The following is a 27185-nucleotide window of genomic DNA, read 5'->3' on the forward strand; positions in this document are numbered from 1 at the left end:
GAGGACCAAGGGAGGGCATCATTACAGAGGACCAAGGGAGGGTGTCATCACAGGGGACCAAGGAAGGGTGTCATCACAGAGGACCAAGGGAGGGTGTCATCGCAGAGGACCAAGGGAGGGCATCATTACATAGGACCAAGGGAGGGTGTCATCACAGGGGACCAAGGAAGGGTGTCATCACAGAGGACCAAGGGAGAGTGTCATTGCAGAGGACCAAGGGAGGTTGTCGTCACAGAAGACCAAGGGAGGGTGTCGTCACAGAGGACCAAGGGAAGGTGTCATCACAGAGGACCAAGGGAGGGCATCTTCACAGAGGACCAAGGGAGGGCGTCATCACAGAGGACCAAGAGAGGGTGTCGTCACAGAGGACCAAGGGAGGGCATCATTACAGAGGACCAAGGGAAGGTGTCATCACAGGGGACCAAGGAAGGGTGTCATCACAGAGGACCAAGGGAGGGCATCATCACAGAGGACCAAGGGAGGGTGTCATCGCAGAGGACCAATGGAGGGTGTCATCACAGAGGACCAAGGGAGGGCGTCATCTCAGAGGATCAAAGGATGGCATCATCACAGAGGACCAAGGGAGGGCGTCATCTCAGAGAACCAAGGGAGGATGTCATCGCAGATGACCAAGGGAGGGTGTCATCACAGAGGAGCAAGGGAGGTCGTTGTCACAGAGGACCAAGGGAGGGTGTCATCACAGATGACCAAGGGAGGGCATCATCACAGAGGATCAAGGGAGGGTGTCACCACAGAGGACCAAGGGAGGGCGTCATCGCAGAGGACCAAGAATCTCCCATGTTTTGAGTGGAGCCAAGTTTGGCAGCAAATACCAAGCACCTTTCCGTTTTTGGACATGCCAATTTTGAGATGCTGGTAGACATCAATTGAATAACTGTAAGGAAGCACTTGGATAAATAAATGTTATGTATTGGGGCTCAGGAGCTGATACACCCACATATGCCACTGGAGACTCAAAGCCTCTCAATCCTTCCTCCTAAAGCACAGGAAGAAGTTGCTCTCTGAAGCTCCTTCTCTGCCTGAAGACTGGACCTGCCAAAAAAGAAAACAGTTACCTATGGTCTCCTCCCTGAGATTTCATTAATTGAACTCGTATCACAGGAAGAAAGGCTGTATGAAGTCCGCTGACACCTGGACAGACTTCAGCCACAAGTCATTGTCTGCTCTGGGAGTCCAACAGACTTTGTCTCAGGCCACTTCATATTTCAGCCCCTGAATTCTCCTAAGTCACTGACTACCCTCCTAAAATCACGCACACATCCCTATCTGCCTATCCCCTAAGAATCAGTGCATGCGTATTCATGCCTGGTCACATGGTAGGGTAATTCCTCTGTGATCTGCCCCCATGCACACTAATAATAGGGTATAGGGGCTGCAACCTACAGGGATGGGAGTAGGGAATAATCTTGTTAGGCTCCTATAAACCAAAGCCTTCACTAAGAATATTCTGAGGATGCAGCTTTTTGGCATTTAACAATATAGCTCAGGAATAAGGTTAATTAAGAATAATCAGTGAGGGGATGTTAATATTAGCAGTCTAAAATTAACCACTGAGAAGTCAAACAATCAAAGAATTATTGTCAGCTATGTTCAAAGGCAAAAATTAAAATGCTTCTTTCTATTGTCTTCTCATAAGAAACTTACATGAAACTGAATGGCTTTGGGATTACATAAAAGTCTTTACTTTTCAATTCCTTCTTCAGGCTACATTTTTTAGTGCTTTCTTACTAAGTACTCAATTTTTCCCATTTGGTGAATAAAGTGTATATGGTGGAGAACTTTTTGATATATGGGCACCAGATCCTGGATAGAAACACTGATTTAAAATGTTATGGGCTTCTGGAAGTCTGGAATAGTGGGAGATTACTGGAATGCCAACGGCTTTCTTTGTTTTGTGCAGCAGGGACTGGCCTGATAGAAACGTCAGAAACCTCGGCCCCTGCTCCGCCTTCCCTCCCACTGCACACCACACGCCTCTTTCTTTTATAACATGACTTGGGCTGGAGCAGGATGGAGGGCCATTGACAAACAGAGCTTTGTATGGCATGGTGCCAACCTGTCAAATCTCTGTGACAACGGCCTTCTCAGTGAGGCTGGAAACACAGTTCCCTGGGCATCATCACATCATTCCGACACCTTGAAACTGGTCTCTTCCTTTCCTACAGTACCCCAGGCCACTGCAATGATAGGTGGCCAGATCCATCTAGTTTTCTGGTTTTGTGTTTTGGATTTAGTCCTGGCTTTTTTCTTATCAGCTGTGAAACTCAAGGCAAATCATTTCCCCCGTGTGTTCTTTCTCCACGACATGGATAATGCGGCCCCGTCATTACAGTACCATCAGTGGGATCAAATTAGTTAACATATAGGCATTCTGGGAATATTACAAGACTACACAATGGTAGAGAATCGTTATTTAATCTCTCAGACATGTAAAGTGGTCTGGAGTGTTTTATCCGTGCAGTCCTTGAATGTGCCTGTGGTTTCTTTGTTGTCATGGGAATTCTTAATGCAGACTGATGTACTGAAGTGTGATCCTTCTAAAAAGCAGAGCACTAAGATGCCTCTACTTTATACAATTAGATGCCGGGAGAAAAAGCATATGCAAGTTGTTTGGCTGCTATTATGAAAATAGAATAGCAGTTAAATCAATTTCTGATAACAGGGATTTGACTTCACCATGAGCTCGGCGTGTGATTTCACATGCTCTGAACTGCTAGAGAGAAAGACTGCCCACTGTGATACACGTAACCGTGAGGAAGCAGGAGAAACAGATTTCAATGGAAGACACGAGGGTCTATGGATCTATGTCCTTCTTGAGAGTAAATGCTCCTTATAGTTTGCCATGAGAAGCATTTATTGTCCTTACTGTAAAGTGCTTAACAATAACATTTTGATTCTGTTGAAATTCGTTTGTTCCACATTTATCAGGATCGATGAAGAAAAGCCAACCCTCCTTCCAATCTAATCCTGCAGGGGATCACATGGGCTGGCTCCAGGGGCCCAGGCCGAAGTTGCAGGATGAACACAGCTGGAAGTGGCAGGGAGGTCCCCATGTGACTCTTTGTAAGGACATCATTAAAAAGGAATGCTTTATCTCCACCATCCCTGACTTTTAAGCCACCACCACTGTGTGAATTAGAAGGCAGAGAGAGACTGCACTGAGGAGGCAAAGATAGAAGGAAGAATCTGAAAAGGATTTTATTAAAAACAATCTTTTTATGGAGCTTTTCCTCTTGTTCATCTCTGCCTCTGTTTTCCCCAAGTTTACATCTTACCCGTCCCTCTTCCCATATATAAAATCCTGGATGTTGATATTGCTGTGAGGCTTACTGGTTTATAGGATTTGGTATGTTGTAATCTTCTCCCTCCTAGTCTCTCTGGAAGTAGAGACACAAACAAGGGCAGCCAACTACAGGGGTTGGGTGTTTTGATTTGCTTTGGCCTCCTCTGCCCAGACAATAAACAGGGTTGTGTGAAAAGAAATCTGGAGGAGAAAGGGCTGGCTGGATGTCTCCTCTTGGCCTGGGTCGTTTGAGCTCAAGCACCAGAGGCACAGCTGACTTCTACTTTCCCCTGACACCCTAACTCTAAACACCCATGGTTTGAAGTAGTAGAAACAGAAGTTTGAGCCTTTTCTTTTTCTCTTATCCCATTCTACTCCCCCCAAATATGCCCACAAATGTCACAGGACAGGAGACCTGGATAAACACAGCAGTTACTGGTTAGCACCAGGTCTAGATCACTTCTCATCTCACACAGATGGAGTATGTACCATGACAAAGAACTTGAGGACTACTGGGCATGCGATATCCTCATGCAATGCCTGGTTGTGAACCTGACCTCCTGACCATGTCCAGGTACAGAGAGCTCTCAGTTCACATCATCAATGTGGGTTTCAAGGTCTGGTGCATTCTCTTACCCGCCCCTATGTCTGGTCATCTACAAAATGATGACACCTCACCTCTGTTACAAAGCCTTGGAAAGACTGAATGAGAACAAAAAGAAAGGCTCTCTGTAAGTAGTCAGATGCCATACATAGGGGGTTCTGGATGGGCCTACAGCCCTGGGGATTTTAACAATGGTCTTCATGAGTTTGGAGGAGTTTCTTAATGGTCCAGAAGACAGTTCCAGAGCCATGGGGACATGTCCCTGGGGCTAGACTTCTTGGATCTATGAGAAGTACTTGCAAGTGGTTGGCCTCAAAGACTGACTGATTTGGGGAAACTGAAACAGCATGATGCCATTTCCTCTCAAAGATAAAACCCCTGAATGAATATGACCCCATGTTCTAGTCCTCCTTGCCTGTCCTCACTTTTTTCCTCTAGATTTATTCTGCTCAAACACATGGTATCTCCATATTCGGACTAGTGGGAGGAGGAGCAACAGATGAGAAAAATATAATTGCAAATATGGACCAGCATGAGGAAGATACAAAGAAAGGAAGGGTTTGGACATAGAGAGGGGCCAAAAGTGCAGGGATTCTTTCCTCTTCTTCCATTTCCCTCCAGAAAAAAATGGTAAACAAAGTAAAAACTATTTTAAAAGGCAGTGTTTAAAGACACTTGATAAGAAGTCACAGTAGTAAAAAAATTCCCCAAGTCCTTTGTGATTACAACAGACCCATGATTGTAACTATCAGAACTGTTATGTGAATATTATTACATACCTCTGAAAAATATTTCCTGTTGCTAGAGAATAAATAACATGTAACCAGATAATTCTTTAAAAGGACAAAGAATTAAACACGTAAATACCTGCATAATATATTTAGCAGTTTAAAACATATCATTCCTTACTTTCTCTAAAAGGTGGGAAATACCAGAAGAGATGGTATATAAGTCAACAGCAGATGAATTATTTAATCTCTGCCTTCCATGCTAAGGGTAGGCTCTGTCCATACCTGAAATATGGGGTTCACTGGTAATCGCTAACAACCAGCTCAACTCCTGGTCCCTGGTAGGTCTTCAGTAAATGTTCATTGAATCAGTTTCTTCAAATCTTGGAAGTTCTGAAGTATTTTTTAAGGTGGAATGATAACGCTCAGCCTGGCTAATAGCTCTCCTGCTCAGCTGTGAGCGTCCTCTTCTTCCTGTATTCCCATCCTCCCTCCCTGATGGTTCTAACGGCTCAGCTGGCTCTGCAGGCCCCACCAAGTGGCTGTCCCCTCTGTTGCCATCAGAAAGGGCTTTGTGAAATGCAAATGTCATCATATGTTTATTAAATAGTCACCGAGTTCCTGCCACCTGCCAGCTGCTACTCGAGGTTCTGAAGATCCCCTTAATGATTTTCTAAGGAATTATGTGGTTACCAAGCCTCTTCTGTCTCTCACCCTTTCCACGGGGCTATTTTTTCAGCCACACAGGAGTCTTTTTCATTTCCTGAGAGTGGTGTACTGAGTCCTCCTTTCTTGTTTTTGTTGTTTCCTTTACAATGAAAACCCTTTACCACCTTGCTAGTCTGAAGAATGCCTATTCGCCCTGTAACACCCACCTAAGGGAGTTTTCTTAAAGGTCTTCTCTGATCTCCTTTGCCAGCTAATCCAGAGCGAGGCTCACCACTGCATGGGTATTGTATAAAAGTGCTACAAAGTGTGTTATGCTGGGTTGTAATGCTCTCTTTCCATGACTGTCTCCCTGGCTGCGGCGCTAGTTCTGTGCACCACCGTGCACCCATCACGCGCTGTGGTATGTGAGAGGTGTGCAGTACGCGTTTGTAAAAGAACAGCAGCACTAGCTTGTGAAAGCAGCCTCTGTGCAGACCCTCCGCCTGTACCCACCTCCAAACCTCATCTCTCAGAGCCTCATTCTCTTTCCATTCTACAACGCCCTCCCTAGGCAATCTTGCCCCATCTCAGAACTTCCATACATCTCTATGTTGGTAACTCCCCAGCAGTCACCTCTACATCAGACCTCTCTTCCCGGGTCCCGCCCACAAGTCTGACTATACCCAACTGCTCATCTGTCCCTGGATGTCTCCCAGACGTCTCAGGCAGAGTAGCCCACAATGGAGTTAGTCTTTCCCTCAGGCACTCTTCTCCAGACCCTTCAGCCGGAAACTGAGGTCTTGTTCTAAAAATTCCTTCTCCCTCAACTCAAGGTCCCATCCATTACTGAATCTCGGGCGTTCTGCTTGTCACACCCAGAGTCTTTCTCCACTGCTCCTCTCCTCCTGGCTACAGTGCCACCTCCTAGCTGGTCTCTGCTGTCATCCTGTCCCCTTTCAATCTGCTCTCCACAAAGCAGGTGAACTGATTTTTTAAAAACTGCAAATGGCACCCTATCCCTTTTGCTTAAAACTCTTCAGTATGTTTCCATTCACAAAAGATTAAATTCTTCTCAAATTCCTCTCACTGACTGCAAGCCCTCTCCTGGCTGGGCCTGCCTTCCTCCCCACCTCCCCTTCCCCTCACTCTCTTCGCTCCAGATATATAATATAGGCTTCTTTTTGTTCTGTAAGGGGAAGGATTCTCCCTACAAATGGAAGCAGGTACACAGCAGAGTTCAAATTCAGATTGAACCAGGAGCCATCAGGGGGTGCTGAGATTCACCTCATTTTGGCTGTCACTCACCACGCATACGACAGAAATTGCTAATTAAGAGACAACGCAATGAGACACACATGTAACTCAGTGCTACACCCAAAGTGTCAAAGGAATACACCAACCTATTCTACTTGAGTTAAAATGAGCTGGAGTCATGTAGGGTATAGTTTATCTTGGGGAAAAAATGGGATTAAATTATAACCTTGGCTGCTCTAAGATAGATAAGCCTTTCTCTTCTGATGGATGTTAATAAAATATTATCACTTTTTTCCCCCCAATCTCTTTCGGAAAGTCTCCCAGCATTTGGATTATTATTGAAAATATATTATATATTGAAGAATGTCAAATCTCCACTTTAATAAACCACTAACTTAATTACATTTGCAAAACTGCCCTGAGGTTCTACTCTACATTTCAACAAGGTATTCAACCAGCTGAAGGCTAGAAGTGAAACTTTACATTACCAAACAGTCCTATTCGTGAGTTCCACCAATGCAATTTATTTTCACATTTATCATAAGTAATAAATAAATCACATGCTGTTATCAAGATGCATAGCATACTTCATGAAACATTGCCCATTCTCTTTATTACATTTCTTTTATTGCTTAGAGATGTTACCCAGTGATGAGGCAAAATGATTTTCAAAAAATGAATTGGATAAAATAGCAACATTTAAAATATCATTTCGCTCTACTGTGGAAAATTCTTATTGCTGTAGTCAGGGTTTTAATAATCTAGATATAAAGCAGTTATAGAGGCATGGTGAATTTTCAATCTAGCTCAGGACCAGCAAAAACAAACCCCAAGTGCTCTGATTTTTTACAGGGGCTGTAGAACATAATGGGAAGGCTTTGGACTCTGGATTCAGAAAACTTAAGTTTGATTCACATACAGCAGCATAAATTCGGGAAGATAAATTCTCTGCATTTCAAGTTTCTCTGGAGTATATTATATCTGCTCATGGGGTGGTGGGATTTCAATGACTTTACCTCCTAGTGCAGGGTTTGGAAAATGGTGAGGATTAATAATTATAGTTTTAATGAACCATAATGATGTAAAGCTTTCCACCTTCCCCTGATCTTATTTGTGCAAAAGAAAAGCCCAAGCTGCCTTTGGTACTCACTTCACTGGGTAGTTGCCATTGATGTGGTCATTGATTCCACTGGTTTCCCAAAGGATGTAGGTTTTCTGGGAAAGACAGGTTTATTTTCTTATGGTTCACTTGAGAGTTTAGTGACTTTGGCATTAATAATCTGGATTAAATCCCCTGTCACAGAATTCTGGGATTACTGATGACCTATATAACTTCAATTTACAACTACATTCTAAAGGAACAGGGATTTTTATAGAACTATCGTTTTTTTAGCTCTCTGGAAAGCAAAACGCTAGTCCATTCATTCCTTTAGTCATTATTTGAAGGATTTACTGATTGTGTAAACACGCTCCACACACTGTTCTAAGGAAATGTACACGCAGAAGTAAAATATACAGTGTGAAAAAGAATGAGGAACACTACAGAGGTGACATGCACAGGAGGAGAGTAAAAAGTGCCAGATAGGGGTCTTCTGTTTTAAATTTGCTGGTCAAGGAAGATGTAATTGAGCAGGTGGCACTTGAAGAAAGTCATAAAGGAGATGAGGGAGAACGCCACGGAGACTTCTGGGCAGTTTCCAGGCAGAGGGAAAAACGAGTGCAGTGGCCAAGACCTGGGACCAGAGCTGGCGATTAGAGAAAAATGAGGGGCCAGTGTGGCTGGAGTGGAAGGGGTGGGGGACGAGGGCATGGGGAGGCCACTGCAAGGAGTTTGGTTTTTAATCTAAAGGAGTGAGGAAGCCAGCTGTGTGATTTGAGTGGAACAAAGGAATATGTATTTTTTATATATATTTTTAAATTACAGATTGATACGAGGGTACAAATGTTTAGGTTACATTGTTTTCTAAGGTAAAGTTCAAGTTGCAGTTGAGCCCTTCCCCCAGGAGCTGTGTTGTACACCCTCGCATTATGCACACTGGGTGAGAGCTTACCAATCCCTCTCCCTTTGCCCTTTCTCTTCTCCTCCCTCTCCCTCCCTCGTATTTTTCTTCTGGGTGGGTGTGTGGATGTTTATATATTGGTTTCATATTAGTATTGAGTACACTGGATACTTGTTTCATTCTTGTGACACTTTGCTAGGAAGAATGTGTTTCAACTCCATCCAGGTAAACACAAAAGATGTAAAGTCTCCATCCATTTTTATGGCTGAACCCATGGTATACATAAACCAGAGGTTGTTAATCTATTCATGCATGAGTTGATGAGCATTTGGGCTCCTCCCATGTCTTGGCAATTGTGAATTGAGCTACAATAAACATTGTAATGCAAATGTCCTTGTGGTAAAATAATATTTTTTCTTCTGTGTAGATACCTAGGAATGGCATTGCAATATCCAATGGAAAGTCTACTTTTAGTTCTTTGAGAATTCTCCATCCTTCTTTCTATAGAGGTTGCATTAGTTTGCAATCCCATCAGCAGTGTAAAAGTGTTCTCTTCTCTCTACACCATGCCAGCATTTACAGATTTGGGATTTTGTGATGTGGGCTATTCTCAATGGGGTTAGATGATATCGCAGGGTGGTTTTGATGTGCATTTCTCTGATGATTAGGGATGAAGAGCATTTTTTCATATGTTTGTTGGCCATTCATCTGTTTTCAGAGATGTTTCTGTTTAAGTCTCTTGCCTACTTGTAAATGGGGTTGTTGCTCTTGTCTTGTTGATTTGTTTGAGTTCTCTATAGATTCTAGTTCTCAGCCCTTTGTCATATTCACAGCATGCAAGCATCTTCTCCCATTCCAAAGGCTGTCTCTTTGCTTTAGTTGTGATACCCTTAGCTGTGTAGAAGCTTTTTAGTGTGATCATGTCTCATTTATTTATTTTTGCTGCAATTGCTAAGGGGGTCTTCTTTTTTTTTTTTTGTAGAGACAGAGTGTCACTGTACCACCCTCGGGTAGAGTGCTGTGGCATCACACGGCTCACAGCAACCTCTATCTCTTGGGCTTACACGATTCTCTTGCCTCAGCCTCCCAAGCAGCTGGGACTACAGGCACCCGCCACAATGCCCGGCTATTTTTTTTTTTTGTTGCAGTTTGGCTGGGGCTGGGTTTGAACCCACCACCCTTGGCATATGGGGCCGGCGCCCTACTCACTGAGCCACAGGTGCTGCCCCAAGGGGGTCTTCTTCATAAATTCTTTTCTCAGGCTGATTTTGTCAAGACTTTTTCCCTTTCTTCTAGGATTTTTATTGTTTCATATCTTTTATCCAGCAAGAGTCAATTTTTGTCATTGGTGACAGGTACAGGTCTGGTTTCAGTCTTCTATAGGTGGCTCACTAGTTCTCCCAGCACCATTTATTAAATAGGTCTTCTTTTCCCCAGTGTGTGCTTTTTTTGAAGGTCTTCCTTCTCATGCAGCAGGAAGCAACTTGCAACCTGCTTTTAGGGACCCCACAAAGCTCAAGTGTCCAATGAGCCCTCTGAGTCCCCACGCAAAGTGTATGTCATTACAAAGCCACCCCAACCTGGAGATTGCTCTGTTACAGCACAGAAGAATCAGGGGTAAAAGACAGGAGAGTCAGTGGTACAGCCCAGGGAATAAGTTCTGAAAAAATTTTGAGAAATGGGAAATATAAAACAGAGCAAGCAGAGCCAGAGAGAATAAACACTAACTCTTCATTCCCCATGCCCTCATCCTGGCAACCACCATTCTAGTTTCCATCTCTATGAATTTGACTATTCTGGGTATCTCATAAGAGTGGACTCCTACAATCTTTGTCCTTTTGTGCTGACTTATTTTACCTAGCATAGTACCTTCCAGATCCATACATGTAGCATGTGTCAGACTTAGGCTCCTTTTAAAAATTATTTGTACACATTTACAAGGGCACATAGATTGCATATTGGTAAAGTTAAGGCTTTCAGGGTATCCTTTACTCAAATAATGTACACTGTGCCCATTAACTAATGATTTGGGGTTCAGGGAGCTCCTGGAAGGGGCAGGTGGTTGGAACCAGTGGGAAGGAGGAAAGAGCTCAGAATATTGGTTTAGAGTCAGAGACAGCGAGAGTGTTACCACCTGATGGCTTCTCTTTCTTTTTGGGGAGAGAAGTTAATCTACAAAGAACACATTAGATGATTGGAAACCTCCAGCCTCCTGGGACAATCCCTCCCAATTCTGTCTCCATCTCAGGTACTAGCCCTGCTCTGTGGGTTTTGTGGAACAAGGTCATAACTAGTGAGTTAGCTCTAGACAATGAGATCTCCTATTACATAGCTGTTCTAAGACAGGGAATAATACACTTCTGCATCTATTAATTCAGTCCTTATTTGGTCTTCACAATAAAAAACTTTGTTGTTATGTTGTTTTAACAGGTGTCTCAAGGGGACGCAGTGCTACACAGGAAGCTCCTTGGAAAGTTATTTGATGTCAGTAATACAGAGGCAGATCTCTCCTCTCCCCCACTAAACCTTGGAATAAAGCAGTTTCTTGACAACTTCAATTAGAGCCAAGTCACACTGAGGTGAGAGGCAACAGAAGGAAAAGGATGAAAGAAGAGGGAAGCCCTGGTGCAGTCGGCGTCTCCGCTCTGAGGCTGGTGGCCACTGCTGGTGACAAAGCCCACCCCCCAACCTCTTCAAAATAGAGTAGCAACTCCTTACTACCTGCTCCTCTGTGAACGTTCTCTATTCAGGACCTGAAAAATAAAATCTAAATGTATATATTGTGCTTCCTCATAGGGAAAAAGCTTTAAACCTCAAGGCAAACATGAAACAGAGATGAAGAAGCAACTTAAACCAGAGAAGAGCTTGTTGCAGTGACAATGTGTAGGTTCTGTGGATTTGGCTAAGCCTGGAGAGTATAATTCTCTTAGCCTGCTTTAGCCAGTTATCAGAGCCATCCAGGCAGATTCTTTGAACTTTTTGATGTAGCAGGCACAATTTTTCATGAACAATGTTGAGACTCTGCAGTGTAATGCTGCAGGCTGTTCATCAATGACTTCACTAACCCTTGCTGTGCAAGTGGAAACTCAGGCCATGATGCAAGTGATAGAGCCCCTTTGAACTCTTTGCAAACTAGGGAAGCAGGAATGGGCCTTTATAGGAAGGATACTGGGTATTTCATACAATTTAAAGAAAAGCTGAACAACTTTTGGACAGAATAGAAGTTAGGGTATCTCTCAATTTCTCATTCCAGAATCCATTGACATTCATTGTTATTGTCCTGTGAATGATGGGACTCAGCTCCTAAGTTTAAATGTTCTCAGTTCAACTGCCCAGGAGAAACTAAGGCTGCCATGAATAAATTTCCACATTCCAAAGTGAGAGACGCTGATTCAGTGGTGTGGGGTCAGGTGTCAACTCAACTCTAACATTTGCAAGGCCTGGATCAAGAGTGTAGTTGGATTTTATCAAAAAGATACTGGAATGTTCATGGCAGCAAAATGCACAATTGCAAAGATATGGAATCAACTTAAGTGCCCAATAATCCACGAGTGGATAAAGAAAATGTGGTATATGCACTATGGAGTATTACTCAGCCATAAAACAGAATGAAAGAATGTCATTCATAGCAACTTGGGTGGAACTGGAGACCATTATCCTACATAAAGTGTCTCAGGAATGAAAAAACATACACTACATGTTCTTCCTAATAAGCAAGAACTAAAAGGTGGATACATATGGACACGGAAAGACAGACAGGACGCTGGAAACTAAAGATGGAGAGTGGTTGGGAGAGGGGGAGGGATAAAATCTTAACCTGTTGGGTGCAGTGAACATTGTGCTAGTGACAGGCACACTGGAAGTGATCCATGCAACAAAAACTTGAAAAAGAACTTTCCAGAACGCTCGGTGGGAGGCAGATGAGCGGCGGCTGCCCGAGCAGTGCACAACTAAGCGCTCCTTTCCGCTCCACTGCGTGGGCCTCTGCCCTCTCACCAGCTGTAGAAAATGGTGAAAGAAACCACTTACTATGATGTTTTGGGAGTCAAACCCAATGCCACTCACGAAGAATTGAAGAAGGCATATAGAAAACTGGCCTTGAAGTACCACCCTGATAAGAATCCAAATGAAGGCGAGAAGTTTAAACAGATTTCTCAAGCTATGAAGTTCTCTCTGATGCGAAGAAAAGGGAATTATATGACAAAGGAGGAGAACAGGTGATTAAAGAGGGTGGAGCAGGTGGTGGTTTTGGTTCCTCCATGGACATCTTTGATATGTTTTTTGGAGGAGGAGGAAGGATGCAGAGAGAAAGGAGAGGTAAAAATGTGGTACATCAGCTCTCAGTTACCTTAGAAAATTTATATAACGGTGCCACAAGAAAACTGGCTCTGCAAAAGAATGTGATTTGCCACAAATGTGAAGGCCGAGGTGGCAAAAAGGAGCAGTAGAGTGCTGTCCCAATTGCCGAGGTACTGGAATGCAAATAAGAATTCATCAGATAGGACCTGGAATGGTTCAGCAAATTCAGTCTGTGTGCATGGAGTGCCAGGGCCATGGAGAATGGATCAGTCCTAAAGATAGATGTAAAAGCTGCAATGGAAGGAAGATAGTTCGAGAGAAGAAGATTCTGGAAGTTCATATTGACAAAGGCATGAAAGACGGCCAGAAGATAACATTCCATGGTGAAGAAGACCAAGAACCAGGATTGGAGCCAGGAGATATTATCATTGTGTTAGATCAGAAGGACCATGCTGTTTTTACTCGACGAGGAGAAGACCTGTGCATGTGTATGGATATACAGCTGGTTGAAGCATTGTGTGGCTTCCAAAAGCCAATATCTACTCTTGACAACCGAACCATAGTCATCACCTCTCATCCAGGTCAGATTGTCAAGCAAGGAGATATCAAGTGTGTGCTAAATGAAGGCATGCCAACTTATCATAGACCATATGAAAAGGGTTGCCTAATCATCGAATTTAAAGTAAACTTTCCTGAGAATGACTTTCTTTCTCCTTCCAGCAACTCTCATTGCTGGAAAAACTTCTCCCAGATAGGAAGGAAGTAGAAGAGACTGATGAAATGGATCAAGTAGAACTGGTGGACTTTAATCCAAATCAGGAAAGACGGCGCCATGACAATGGAGAATCATATGAGGATGATGAACATCATCCCAGAGGTGGTGTTCAGTGTCAAACTTCTTAATGAGGCCAGTGAATGACACTCATGCTGGCATTTTTGTGCAGTAACGAATGAGTGAGGGACTGTAATCATAATATGCTCACTACTTGCTATTGTTTCTGTTTTAATATTCAACTATAGTAGTGTTTTAAAGGTTAAACGAAGAATAAATGCAAATATAAAAGCTCAAAAAAAAACTTGAAAAAAAAGAATTTTGTCTTATTATCTTTCTGTATCTTATGTTGCTGTTAAAAATATAATGTCAATCTGGGAGGAGAAAACATATAATTGGAGACAATCATACCAAGTGTATAAATTTCAAAAGTTACAAATCAAGGTAAAAAAATGACAAAATGTTCTGTCCTCTCACCTGATGACAGGTATACTTTCTAACAGCCTGGAAGTCTAGGATCATATTTAGAAATCTTGGATTCCCTGGGGGGTCCTGTGCCCAAATATAGCAAGAGAGAGAGAAAGGGAGGGAGAGAGAGAGGGAGGGAGAGAGCTCCCAGCAGCCCTGGCCCCTGGCTTATGAATATCAATGTTCATACATGGACCCCACAATTGCCAGCTTTTTCTGATCATCTGGATTTAGGGTGGCCAGGCTCATGTCGGCCATAGAAGTGGCCTTGAAGCTGTTTGGACATGAATTCAAGGGCCCTAGATTTCCAACACAGTCAATGGAAGGGATACACTTTGAGTGGGGTGGGGTTCGGTAGAGAAGGTCAGAACATGACACCCATACCAGGGTTCCTTTTCATCCAGGCGTCACCTGTCATACTAGCTGTAATACTAGGAAAAATTAGTACTCTGGTTGTACTTGGGCAATCATGTCTCATTTAATTACAAGGCTTGTTGAATGTGGTAATGACTAGAAAAGGAACCTTATACTCAAACACTTAGTTCACTTGCATTAAGCCAAAATGGATCAAAATTACCTAGGTACTACCTAGGCAAAGGGAAGGCAGAAATAAATGGCCACAGCAACACAGTAAATGCCAAGCAACTTGTCTTCTTGCTTCTGAAATGAAAACTGATTGTTTTTCCAAGAAAAAAACACAGCAAGTTTTCACTTTTAGACCAGTAATGCCAATTTTGCGGCTTTGTTCTACAAGATTTCTTTCTTTTTTAAAATCTCAGATTATTATGGTGTACATAGGTTTTTGGTTACATAGTTTGCTTTTGTGAGGTTAAAGTCAGTGTTATAGGTATGTCCTTCACCCAGAAAGTGTGCAAAGTACCTATGGAATATACCTGTTGAGTGGGAATTTACCCATTCCCTTCTCCCCCTTCCCCCTTCTTGATTTTCATTGAGTTTTTCTTCCCTATGAGTATATGGGTGTTGATTAACTAGTCCCAATTTAGTATTGAGTACATGACGATGTTTGTTTTTCCTATCCAGATGGTTACCTAAAAAATATTAGATCTCCATCTTTTTTTAAAATTTAATTTAATTTAAATTTTTATTGTTGGGGATTCATTGAGGGTACAATAAGCCAGGTTACACTGATTGCATTTGTTAGGTAAAGTCCTTCTTGCAATCATGTCTTGCCCCCAGAAGGTGTGGCACACACCAAGACCCCACCCCTCTCCCTCCTTCCCTCTCTCTGCTTTTCCTTCCCAGATATCCATCTCTTTATGGCTGACTAATATTCTATGATATACATATGCCACAGTTTATTAATTAATTCATGTACTAAAGGGCACCTGGGTGTTTCCACATCTTTGTGATTGTGAATTGTGCTGCTATAAACATTCTATTTATCCACAGGAAAAACTAAACAAAAATCAAACACAAGATCTGAAAATAGTTCAGGTAAAAAGAGTGCTAAGCTTCTATTTCATTATTTTTCTCTCCTGAGCTCATCTATGTGTAACAGTGATCTTTAGGACCTTACAGTACCGATACTCTTCATGCGCTTGAAATTTCCTATTTTCTGACATCAATAGTCATTGCTAAAATTAAGTATATAAAACTAACAGAATGAAAAAATGACATAATAATGGATCCCTCAAAAAAAAATCAGTGTAAATGCCTCCAACTTTAAGGACTAGAAACAAAAGATAGAAAATACAGTTTGTGCATAATTATTTTGAAAATCCTTTAAAAATGGTAAGTAGGAGACCTTTTCAAGTTGATTATTTACACTGTGGCTTCTCATAGGCTAAAGAATAAATTCAAATTTACTGCAATTTTCCTCATCCTAGTCTTTGACTTTCAGCTTCCCACGTGTATAACAAGGTTTCTTGGCTTCACTTTAATTGTACTGTTCCTCTTGTTCTAGCTGCCAATGGGGACCTTGTTTGCTATGGCAAGGTGCTCAAGTGTGATGGCTTAAAGTTTGAGCATAAATTTTAGAATCCTAAAGATCTGAGTTTGAATTCGAGCTCTTCCCTTGACAAGATATTTAACCTCTCTGGTCTCCAGTTTACTCATCTATAAAATGGGAATAACAATAGTACCTATCCTGTTGGGGTGTGGTATGGTTTAGGTGGATTAAAGGTGAAGGCTTACTACAGTTCCAGGCAAGGGTTAAACCTTCCATAGGTAATGAGCAAATCACACATGTCCTTGTTAGGGTCCTAAACCCTTCTACCCCCTCCTCCTCCACCTCCCCCTCCTCTTCTCAGAACAAAAGGCCTACCGAACCCTGCACCAAGAGTTCGTCAGAAAGACCCTAGCCCACCAGAACATTCCAGCAACCAATGGAATCGTTCTTGCCCTACACCCACTACAAAAACAAGCCTCCACCACCTTTGGTGCAAGTGCCATCTTTGCCCAGACAGGTCTCTGTCCGTTCATTAAACTTGGCCTAAATCTCTCCTGGTCTCCTCTCTGGGTACACAGCCGAACCCCTTTCAGTCTTTTTAGGGTTTGTGCCTCCCCTCCATTCCTACAGGCTCTTTTCTTGCTGTCCCCACGAATATAACTTGCATTTCATAATGGCTGCACTACACAGAGCTCTGTGAACTTGCTGCACACTCCCTTCTAGGTAGGATGGCAGGCTCCTAGTCACCTGTGAAGACCCAGGCAGAGACACGGCCTCTGCAAGATTCTTCTCCTTGCTCAGACACAGATGAGGCTCCCTCTTCCTCCTCTGTGCCACCTCTATACATACCTTACCGCTTTCATAACAACATTTTACAGTTCCCTAGCGTCTTAGCTCCCTCATATTCTAAAGGAGTTTCTAATGTTCACGTCAGAACTGAAGCAGGCTGGACAGGGATGGAACAGTGAGGGTTATCTCAGCTCCAGTGGCCTGGCATCAGCAGTCTTAAAAAAAGTAGAGAGGAGGCAGAGAGGTCTCAGCACAAACTGCTGAACAGAACTTTGTAATTTTCTGTACTTTGATACAATTTCTTTGCTTTTTTTCCCAGGAAGCTGCAGAACCTCCTTGCAGCCCTGAGATAACTAGAGTGCCTCACTCTACCAGAATGTCCAGATAAAGGCAAGTGACATGCCACGGCAGATTGTGGCCAAGAGCCACTGAGCCTGCACACAAGGCTGAATGAACAACATCAACATCTGGCTCGTTACAATGCTAAAATTCTCACCCTGGGGAGGGATTTGCCCACATTTTCTGTTCATGGGATGTATGAGCTAGCATGATTCCTCACTGTGCTTGGGTGCCCTGCACTCTACCCCAAACATACAAGGAGTGCACTCCCTCTAGGCACTATTCATTGTCACCTCCATAAAACCCCCCTACCCCTGCTAATCTGGGATTGGAGGTAGCCTGTGCCTCCCCCTCCCAGTTGACACAGCCTCTGAAATAAATCCTTTCTTCCTTGACAATCCTCGTTGTCTCAGAATTGGCTTCCTGTACAGCGAGCAACCGTGAACACCCCTTGTGGGTTCGTTAATACTGTTCACCTGTAAAGACCCAGGCAGAGACACGACCTCTGCAAGATTCTTCTCCTTGCTCTGACACAGATGAGGCTCCCTCTTCCTCCTCTGTGCCACCTGTATACATATCTGCTGCTCTTCCCCACTGTGAGGACTCATGTAGAGCAGCAGTCCCCAACTTTTTGGGCACCAGAGACCAGTTTCATGGAAGACAATTTTTTTCACAGACAGGGGCTTAGGGGGGCACACTGATTCTCATAAGGAGCATACAACTCAGATCCCTCCCACATGCAGTTTCCAGGAGAGTTCACGCTCCTGTGAGAATCTAATGCTGCCGCTGATGTGACAGGTGGCAGATGTTGGTGGTGATGCCAGCAATAGACAGCAGCTATAAATACGGATGCATCTTTGCTCACCTCCTGCTGTGAAGATGGTTCCCATCAGGAGGCAGACTGATACCAGCCTGTGGCCTGGGGATTCGGAACTGCAGATGTAGAGGATGCAAAATTGGGGGTAACCCCTGGCCTTGCCTGGTGAGGATCACGGACGAGGGCAGAAGACTAAAGTCCAGTGCTCCCCTTTGCCCCCAGGAAAATCAGTCCAAGGAGACCTCAGGGACAGGGTGTTGGTGAGAGAGGGCTCAGGAAGGTCACTCACCAGTAGAGGGACCTGGGAGAGGCTGGTGAAGCTGTGAAGAAGGGAGAGAAATGATGTGGGAACGTACTGCCCTGGAATCTGGACAGAAAGTCCCCATCGGCTCCACAGGAAGAAAGAAGACATGGCGTTAGTAGGCCAGTGAGAGGCAGGTCTTCTTAGAGGGATTCTTAGGGGCCTTTTCACTCCAGAACCTAGGGCAGCAGCCTGCTGGGGCATCTGGTGCTGAGGGCTTCTGTGCAGCTCTGGCCAGGCACATGGACTGCCTGGTGGTGTGACCATGACCCAGGCCATGACACAGCATCCCTGGATGATGAATGCAGCTCTGGTGTGTGGGGAATGGGGGACAGAGAAGGGCCAAGCCCAGCAGGAAGGGTGATCTACAGGTTGATGAGAGTAGTTGAAACTCTTGATCATTCGTGAGTCTTCTCCCAGCATTTTTCTGGAGAGGCCTGAGGCCTGAGAAGTATCAGTTATTGCTAAGTCCAGATCGGCAGGCCTAGGGAATACCCGCTGTGGCCAAGGTGTATGTCTGCATGTCCTCTCCTTTGAGACTCTTAGATGTGCGCATCTGCTTACTCCCTCTTAGGGTCCAGCAGAGCATAACCTACAGAACCAGGTGTCTTGCAGTAAATGTTTCTTTAGTTATCTGAAATCAAATCTTATCATGTGGCCCCTGAGCAGATGCTGGGTTCATGACGCTTTCCCGTATGCAGGCTCTTCCCTAGCAGCCCAGCCTGTGCTTACTGCCTTTTCACTACTAATAAACATATTTCTTGATTTCTTTAGGGAAATTTTATTTTATTAAATTTTTATTTTATTTATACTGGACTATAATTATTAGTAATCTGTTTCCTATTTTCTTAGATGTTTTTAACTGCCACGCAAATCTTTACAGCCTGGGTTAACGATTTACTGTGAGCTAATTATGACATACTGAGCTAGCCACGTCTATACTTAATAGCCCAAAGAAGAATTTGAAACTTTAGTTTCTATAGTTTTTGATTAGGTATCTTAAAACACTGAAACTTGGCCAGATGTGGTGGCTTATGCCTGTAATCCTAGCACTCTGAGAGGCTGAGGCGGGTGATTGCTTACGCTCAGGGGTTCGATACCAGCCTAAGAGTGAGACCCTGTCTCTACCAACTGGCCAGGTGTTGTAGTGGGCACCTGTAGTCCCAGCTACTTGGGAGTCTGAGGCAAGAGAATCACTTGAGCCCAAGACTTTGAGGTTGCTATGAGCTGTGATGCCATGGCACTCTACCAAGGGTGACAGAGTGAGACTCTGTCTCAAAAATAAAATAAAATAAAATAAAACAAAACATTGAAACTTGCTGGTGGACTCCCATTGCCACTTTGATGACCTCTGAGAAAGAAACCATTGCTTCAATGTGCCAAAAAAAGTCATTTCAGGTCAGGGGCGAGGCTTTATATTCAATGATGACAGGTGTCTTGCTGGCTGGATCCTTGCTTCTTGGATCTGGAAAGGAGCCTCTGTGGCTTAGCTTCTTATCCCCCAACTTCTCCCCAGATCAGACTGAGCAGGCCGGTGTTACAGAACTAATTATTATCAAAGCCAGACCCAGGACCTGTTTTGCCTTCACAATTATAAAGTTTAAAGTCATTCATTTTATGGTTAGAAAATCGTTTTTGTTATAATAAACCGGTAAAACATACTTTGTCAAAGTAATGTCAGTAGCTTCCAATGAATTAAAAATCCATCCTCTTTATATCCACTCTAATGGTTCCTATAGTGAGAACTAGTAATATACATTCACAGTAAAGGCTTCAATATCACAGTTCCTCTTCTGTTTCCATTAGTTGTACACTAGGCAATTCTCTCCTGCTTTGTTAGTGTAAAATAAGTACTCCAATCAAAATGAATTAAATAACTTTTCCAAGTTTTTTTTTTTAAGAGGCAAGGCCTCCCTTTATTGCCCATACTGCGTGCATTGTTATGATCATAGTTCACTAAAGCCTGAAACTCCCGGGCTCAAGAAATCCTCTTGCCTCGGCCTCCCAAAGACCTAGGATTGCAGGCATAAGCCATCACACCTGGCTCCAAGTTGCGATATTTAGAATTATTAGGAAATGCAGAGCCAGCTTTTTCTTCTTAGTAGAATAGCTGCTCACTGGTTACTTATTTCAAAATTAGTAAATCTTAATGATATAGAGCACCTGGTTCCTTAGGTAACAGCTTCATCCCCTCCAACCTTGGTGAGCTTCTATCACTTCCTACTTAAGAAGGGCAGGCAGTCAGAAGGGAGTAGAGTCTACACAAACATCTGGTGCTTCTTTCTTGTATTGGTGTAACTAAGAATGAAAAGGAAATAGAGAGACTGACCTAAAGGCAAAAAAGCAGAGCATCTGGGGCCATAGAGTATGGAAGCCGAGAGACCTCAGGACTTCAGTGTCACTAAATAATAACTGATGACGATCATAATCACCCTCTGTCACAACAGGTTAATTATCAGGTCAGTTGTGTCAGGTAGGATGTGTTCGTATTTTAGAATGATCTTCTACTACGACAGTTAAAACAAAAATTAAAATATTGATATTGATGTTGTTCACACGACCTGGAAAAAATTGATCTATATGGAATAACATTCTTTCAAGACATTTATGGAATGTCTCTGATTACCTGAGATGTAGAATACATGCCTATTGGCGTGGTTAAAGATAATGCTCTTAAAGTCATGGCTGCTTACAGAGCAGATCACAGACAAGATGTTTATCACTGGTATAGACAAACTTCACCCGCCTCCTATCCAGTGTTTCATAGAAACTGGGGCTCCAATAAGGGTAGTCCAAGGGAGTAAAAGAAAACACAAATTTATCTCGATTACTAATAAAACCAGTAAAAATGGCAGTATCTATTAATAGTTGGTTCCACCAGCAATGGCGTGCACAGGAAACAAATCAACGTCAAGTACGTGTCTTCACCCATTAATTTCTTCTTGTTCCTTGGGCTGCTTAGTGGGCTAGACGGTAGCACAGGCAAGTCCCAGACCCACATAGACAGAAATAAAGACAGGGAATGTTGCAAGGGTCATGATTCTGAGTGTTCTGAGAAAGGAAATACTTACATGTTAATAATCTATATACACAAATACAATAATCCACATATGTTCTGTAATCGTTGTGCTTTGCACAATTTGAGAAGATAGCTCTAGAGGTAACTGATGGTGATCATAATCACTGTCACAAAAGGTTTCTATTTGGTGATAAAAAGCAGCATTTTTCTATACACTGATGTGAGTTCCTAATCTGGCTGGTGACTGCAGTTGCTGGGGAGCCCGGAGCTATTTTCAAAAATGCTCGAAAACAATCTCTTCAGTCTTGCTGATGGCCCACAGTGGTGTCCAGGTCAGAGCAGGTCTCACTAAATGTCTGCGGAAATTAAACTCTGCCGACACATTCATTTTTCACTTGTTTGCTGCTGTCCAAGGCTTTGACACCTCTCTATTGTCTATCATTACCTTCTGTCTCCCTCTGCGTGAGTGGCACTCCTCCCACCCTGCCATACGCATCTGTCTGCACTGGCAGTGAGGCGTTTTGGTCCCTTAATATCAGGTAGTATTCAGTAGGGTTCATTAGCAATGCTGATGGAACTAGTTAACAATTAAGCTGAGACACCCGAGTATTTTTTTAAAAATACACGAAACAAGATAGAACACTGCTTACGTTTCCTCCTGGTCTCATATTTTATATATTTGTGGCAACAGTGCTACCAGTTGATGAAAGGACATGCTGTCCCCAAATCCAAAACACACTAGTGTGTCGTTTGCTGTAGAAGCGGGAGGCTTTGGAAAACCACTTTTATTTCTCCATTGCTAAGAAAATCACGTAACATTAGAACTTCTTTGCGAAGGCTACAACATTTCCTAGGTTTCTGTCTGCAGTGGTCTTACATATTTTTGCTTATAACAACTTTTGAAGATCTCCTTGCACATTTTAAAGCTAGCTCTCATTTTTAATGTAAATTTATTAGCAATCATGAATACAGTATTTCAGTATGTTGTAGATACTAGCATCTAAAAATACAGCCTACTTTTAATTACATCAAAAGGAATTTAAGTATTGTATAACTGGGAAATTTTAATCACTTTTTCTTTTTGAATTCATATTTTCATTCTACTTCCTATGTAAAATTTTTCCCCCAATGCCGGCCAACTTCCTTGATCATCCTGTTATATTTGTGTGCATCCCAAACCAGTTCCTCCTCCCCTTTCCCCGTATCTCATTCAATGGTGCTACTATCTATCCTGGTTCTCGAGCCAGTAACCTGTATGTCATCCTTTCTCTAATCCTCCTCACTCCTCCCACCTCCCATGTCAAGTCAAATCCATTCATGTCTCTCCAGCACCCCAGGGTCTTCTAGAATACTTGGGGGAAGTTTGTCAGAGAGCTGAGGCCTGCTATGAACATCTAGAGGCAAAAGCCTGAGAATCGAAATGCCATTACCCTACGCACACAACCGGCCTAAAGTCTTGCTCAACATGCAACCAAGTGGCTTGATTTGAAGTCCCATAAAATGGTGTTTTGCTTTTAAAATCGAAGAGATGCCAAATCAGAGTCATCTTTGAGCAAACAAGCCCTAACTGCCTCATCGCTTTCAGCTTCAAGGATGCTTTAGGGTAGCATTATAGAGGAAAGGTATTATTTCACTAAGTTTTTTTTTTTTAATCAGTTTTTTATGCAGCCAAGTGAGTTTCCAAAGTTGTAGATGATAGCGACTTGGGAGCTATAGCAAATTCTGCCATAAGGAACAAGGCAGCTAGGTGTGATTTGAACGTATAGGTACACCGGGCAGCTAATCAGATGCAGCCCAGCGAAAAATATAAAAAGATAAACTGTACAAAATCTTCTGCTCAGTGAAAGAAGCAGGGATATCACACTAGATCTAAATTCTTCGGTTCTTGTTCTGTTTACATCTACCCCGTCTCTTACTACATCTGGCAGCGTTGAACCCAGATCCTCAAGAGGCAAAATAAAGGATATTCAAATGTTCTGATCCTAGGACATAAAATAATTTTACAATTGTACTTGATCATTCAGGGTTGTACTATTATTTTATAAACTTTCAATGGCTTTATTTTTATCCACAGAAAATAAAAACGTGTTAGCATGCAGATGAAATGGAGTAGACTTAATTCAATAAAATTCACTCAACAGAGATTCATGAAACGCTTACTGTGTACCAAGCACTATTTAAAGCACTGGGAGCCTGGTGTTGAACAAAGATCCTAGAGGGGAGGTGAGGAAGACACAAACACCTTTTTCCTCAAGAAACTTAGTAAAATGATTATATAACATGGATAGAACATTCTAGCAAGGGATGCTTTATCTGGTGAAGGTGATTGAAGGGAGGATATTGAAGTAGATGATGATGACAGCTGCCATTTATCAAACATTCATCACATAACCACGTTCTATGTTATTTTACGCACACCATCTTACTTAGCTCTTAGAACAATCCTATGATGCCAGAACTATTATCTCTAGTCTACACTTGTAAAATCTGACACTATGAGAGGTTAAGACAATGTTATGTAGCCAGTGAGTGGTGGAGCCGGGATTTGAACTGAGTTCTGATTTCAGGGTTCAGGCTCAGGAGGCAGCTGTGCTATAGAGGCTGAGCATTTCCCTGGCTCCACAGAGAGAAGATGCCTGCCTTGGGTGCAAGGTTATGCTTGAATTCCAAGACGGCTTGAATGGTAAGGCCTCTCAGCTATAACTAAAGTAAGCTGGTTATTTGTCAAAGGACGACAACTGAAAAGCTGCTCTTGCCCGGCTTCCCATCCATGGCAGGAGTCTGAATAGGGACACAGACTGTGTGACTGATTCTCTTTGCCGATTTACTGAAAATTTAAAGCTCACATAAAGATCCAGCCGCAGCAGTACCGGGTTTAGGCGCCTGGTCCCACCAGACACAGACCTTCTCACTGCTGAGCTGGTTGCCCCTGACGTTTCTGCCGGGACCTTCCCATAACTGAGCGGCTGCCTGCCTGGGACTCTGGGACCGTGCGGGTGATCTCCGCGTCCTCAGGGCCCCTCTTTCACTCATCCCGCTTTCCCTTGCAATTTACCTCCTAGATGAATTCTTCTAACTCAGTTCCTTGTCCTTTCGCTCTTACCTTTCCCTACTAAAATGAGATTGTAAATGACCCTCTGATTGTCAGTAAAGAAGATATGATTGCCTAATACACTTAGCATTCCCTTGGGATCCTTCTTTTGAGCATTTGTCTTTTATAAAAGAGCAATCCCTTGGCCCACTTTTTTCACAGTGAAAGTCCAGTCTAATGTGATGTGAGAGCCATGTGTGGGGCTGTGGAGGCAGCTTTGTCCGAGTCCTCAAATCACACCTCATTCTGCAGGGCACATGGATCTGAGGCACATTTGCTCTCTTGGAAGGTATTGTAGAGCTCAGGGTCTTTGTGTGTGTGTGTGTGTGTGTGTGTGTGTGTGTGATAGGCTCTCACTATGCTGCCCAGGCTGGAGTGCAGGGGCTATTTACAGGTGCAATCAAGGTGCCTACGGCCCCACCCTCCGGCCTCAGCCTCTTCAGCAGCTGGAACTACAGATAAGTGCCATTGGGCCTGGCCGGACATTTTAAGATCAGCAATTTCCAAGGGTTGCGTTTCTAAATTACGGTGCCTTCAGACAGGATATAGTGTGCTCCATTCCTAGGTCAGTCGTATCACCAGATGACTATTTTCTTGGTCTTTTGCTTTTTAACATGGTTACGGGAGTGCACCTGGGAGGAATGTGAGGACATTTATTATTATTGAACTTCTGCAGCTATGGTTCTTTTGGACAGTTTATACAATGGAGAGAGACACTTGTGCTTTCCCTTCCCAGCAAGCGGCATCCCACAGGGTCCGCATTTATAAGGTTGAACCCACGTTCAAAAAAGGTTTAGAAGAAATCAGATCTCATTTGCTCAAATATCAAGCTCAGGCGAGTCTTCATCTTCTTTTAAATCCTTAGTCTTAATTACTCTGTGACTGTCTGGACATGTCAGATATTATTTTATGTTTTAAGCGGCTGATGGTAACTCTGCCGTAACTTCAAAAGATGTAGCTTGTGTCAGACCCCTCTGTTTTGGGAAGAGGGTTACTGCGCGACCAGTTAGCTTTTAACTTGGACACTCAGCTGCATTATAAAACTTTTATAGATTAATTGCTCAGAAATAACTGGCACCAACTGTAATAGGTTTATTTCATTTTTTACCCTTACACAGGCTTTTACATGCCTAGTGGGTGGTCCTTTACAGAACTGAGCACTAGAAATAGTAGAAGGAAGACATTTATATTGCTTAAACTCTATTATTTTATAAAAATATATTGCTGTTTAGAATGTATCCAGGGTGAAAAGGCTTTGAATGTTGAAATCCTTATAAATGTGGGGTGTAGTGGCTCACGCCTGTAATCCTCACACTCCATGAGGCTAAAGTGGGTGGATTGCTTGAGCTCAGGAGTTCCAGACCAGCCTGAGCAAGAGTGAGACCCCATCTCCACTAAAAATGGAAAAACTGACGGGGCTTCACCCTGGGTGCCTGTAGTCCCAGCTACTCAGGAGGCTGGAGAAAGAGGATTGCCTGAGTCAAAGAGTTTGAGGTTGCTGTGAGCTCTGATCATGGCGTGGTAGACTACCCAGGGTGACAGAGTGAGACTCTATTAAAACAAAAAATCCTTGCTTATAACTATTAATAAGAATATAATATTAGCAAATGTTGAGATTCCAATTTTAGCAACAAACCTGGTAAAATGTGTGTGTATGTGTACATGTATGTGTTTATCCTCCGTGTGCACGTGCTGTGTATGCATGTGGGTCGGCAGGGCGCAACTCCAGGGGCAGCCTCCACGCTGACGTCTGTCAAGGCTGACTCCTTTCCTGGGAGTTGCGCTAGGTATTACTGCCAAGGTCTTACACAGAAGGCCAGGAATCTGCCAATACAATTCTTGCCTTGTCATGGGAAGTATTCAGATGTGATTTTTCAATTCAGAGCATTTAAGAAGAGATGAAGACTTCCCATCCATAAGTTATCAATGAATGCTTTATTACTCCTCAGCACAGCCGTTCTACTCCTTGACAGTCATTCCTGGTGAAGTCCATCTCTTTATTCATTCACAAAGCACCATTTTTTCTTGCTGCAAGTTAAAGGGAAAACACTGTCTTGGTATCCAGAATTGGAATTTGCATTTCCCCCTATATTGGTGCAGTTTATTTAAAAGAGTAGGTACCAAGGAGCCTTTGTAAGCTGTCCTAGGATCAACCACCAGTAATAATACTGGATGTATATACCCCGTTTCCCCGAAAATAAGACATCCTCCGAAAATAAGACCTACTTACAGGAAAGATAAGACGTCCCCTGAAAATAAGACCTAGCGCATCTTTGGGAGCACACCTTAAAATAAGACACTGTCTTATTTTCGAGGAAACGGGGTAGAAGCAAAAAAAAAAAAAAAAAAGCCAATTCATGTAAATATGGATGCTGATAGAGACATATAGATATAAATGTATGTATGTTTTTCTCTGAGAATTTTAATTCTTGTTCTACCACAGAGAAATAATCAAATTCTCAGGGTGATAAAAAATCTAGGCAAGAATGAATACCAAACAGAGAAATGAATCCTGACCATTTTATGTGATATACAAAAACAAATTCCAGGTGGATTATGCTCTAAATGGACAAGTCAAAGCAATAAAGTTGGAAAAAACAGTATCTTCAAATCTTTGCTTAAAAAGAACAAAAAAAGGGGCAGCACCTGTGGCTCAAAGGAGTAGGGTGCCGGCCCCATGTGCTGGAGGTGGCAGGTTCAAATCCAGCCCCGGCCAAAAACTGCAAAAAAAAAAATCCCAGATAAAATGGACTGCATTAAAAGTAAGAAATTCTGTTCACCAAAAGATACCACAGATTGAGAGATTACTCACAATTTGCTACAAACGGTAATTATAATTACCT

The 27185-nt window shown here is 42.9% G+C and overlaps 1 protein-coding gene and 1 pseudogene across 1 annotated transcript in view; one reads left to right on the forward strand and one right to left on the reverse strand.

The window, feature by feature from the left end:
• The window catches only part of CPA6 (carboxypeptidase A6), a 274666-nt gene that overhangs the window by 189269 nt on the left and 58212 nt on the right, over positions 1–27185 (reverse strand). The gene's annotated exons all lie outside the window — the stretch shown is intronic.
• LOC128563899 (dnaJ homolog subfamily A member 1-like) lies at positions 12469–13775 on the forward strand (annotated as a pseudogene).

The sequence above is a fragment of the Nycticebus coucang genome, chromosome 13, assembly GCF_027406575.1.
Source record: "Nycticebus coucang isolate mNycCou1 chromosome 13, mNycCou1.pri, whole genome shotgun sequence".
NCBI classification, from domain to species: domain Eukaryota; kingdom Metazoa; phylum Chordata; class Mammalia; order Primates; family Lorisidae; genus Nycticebus; species Nycticebus coucang.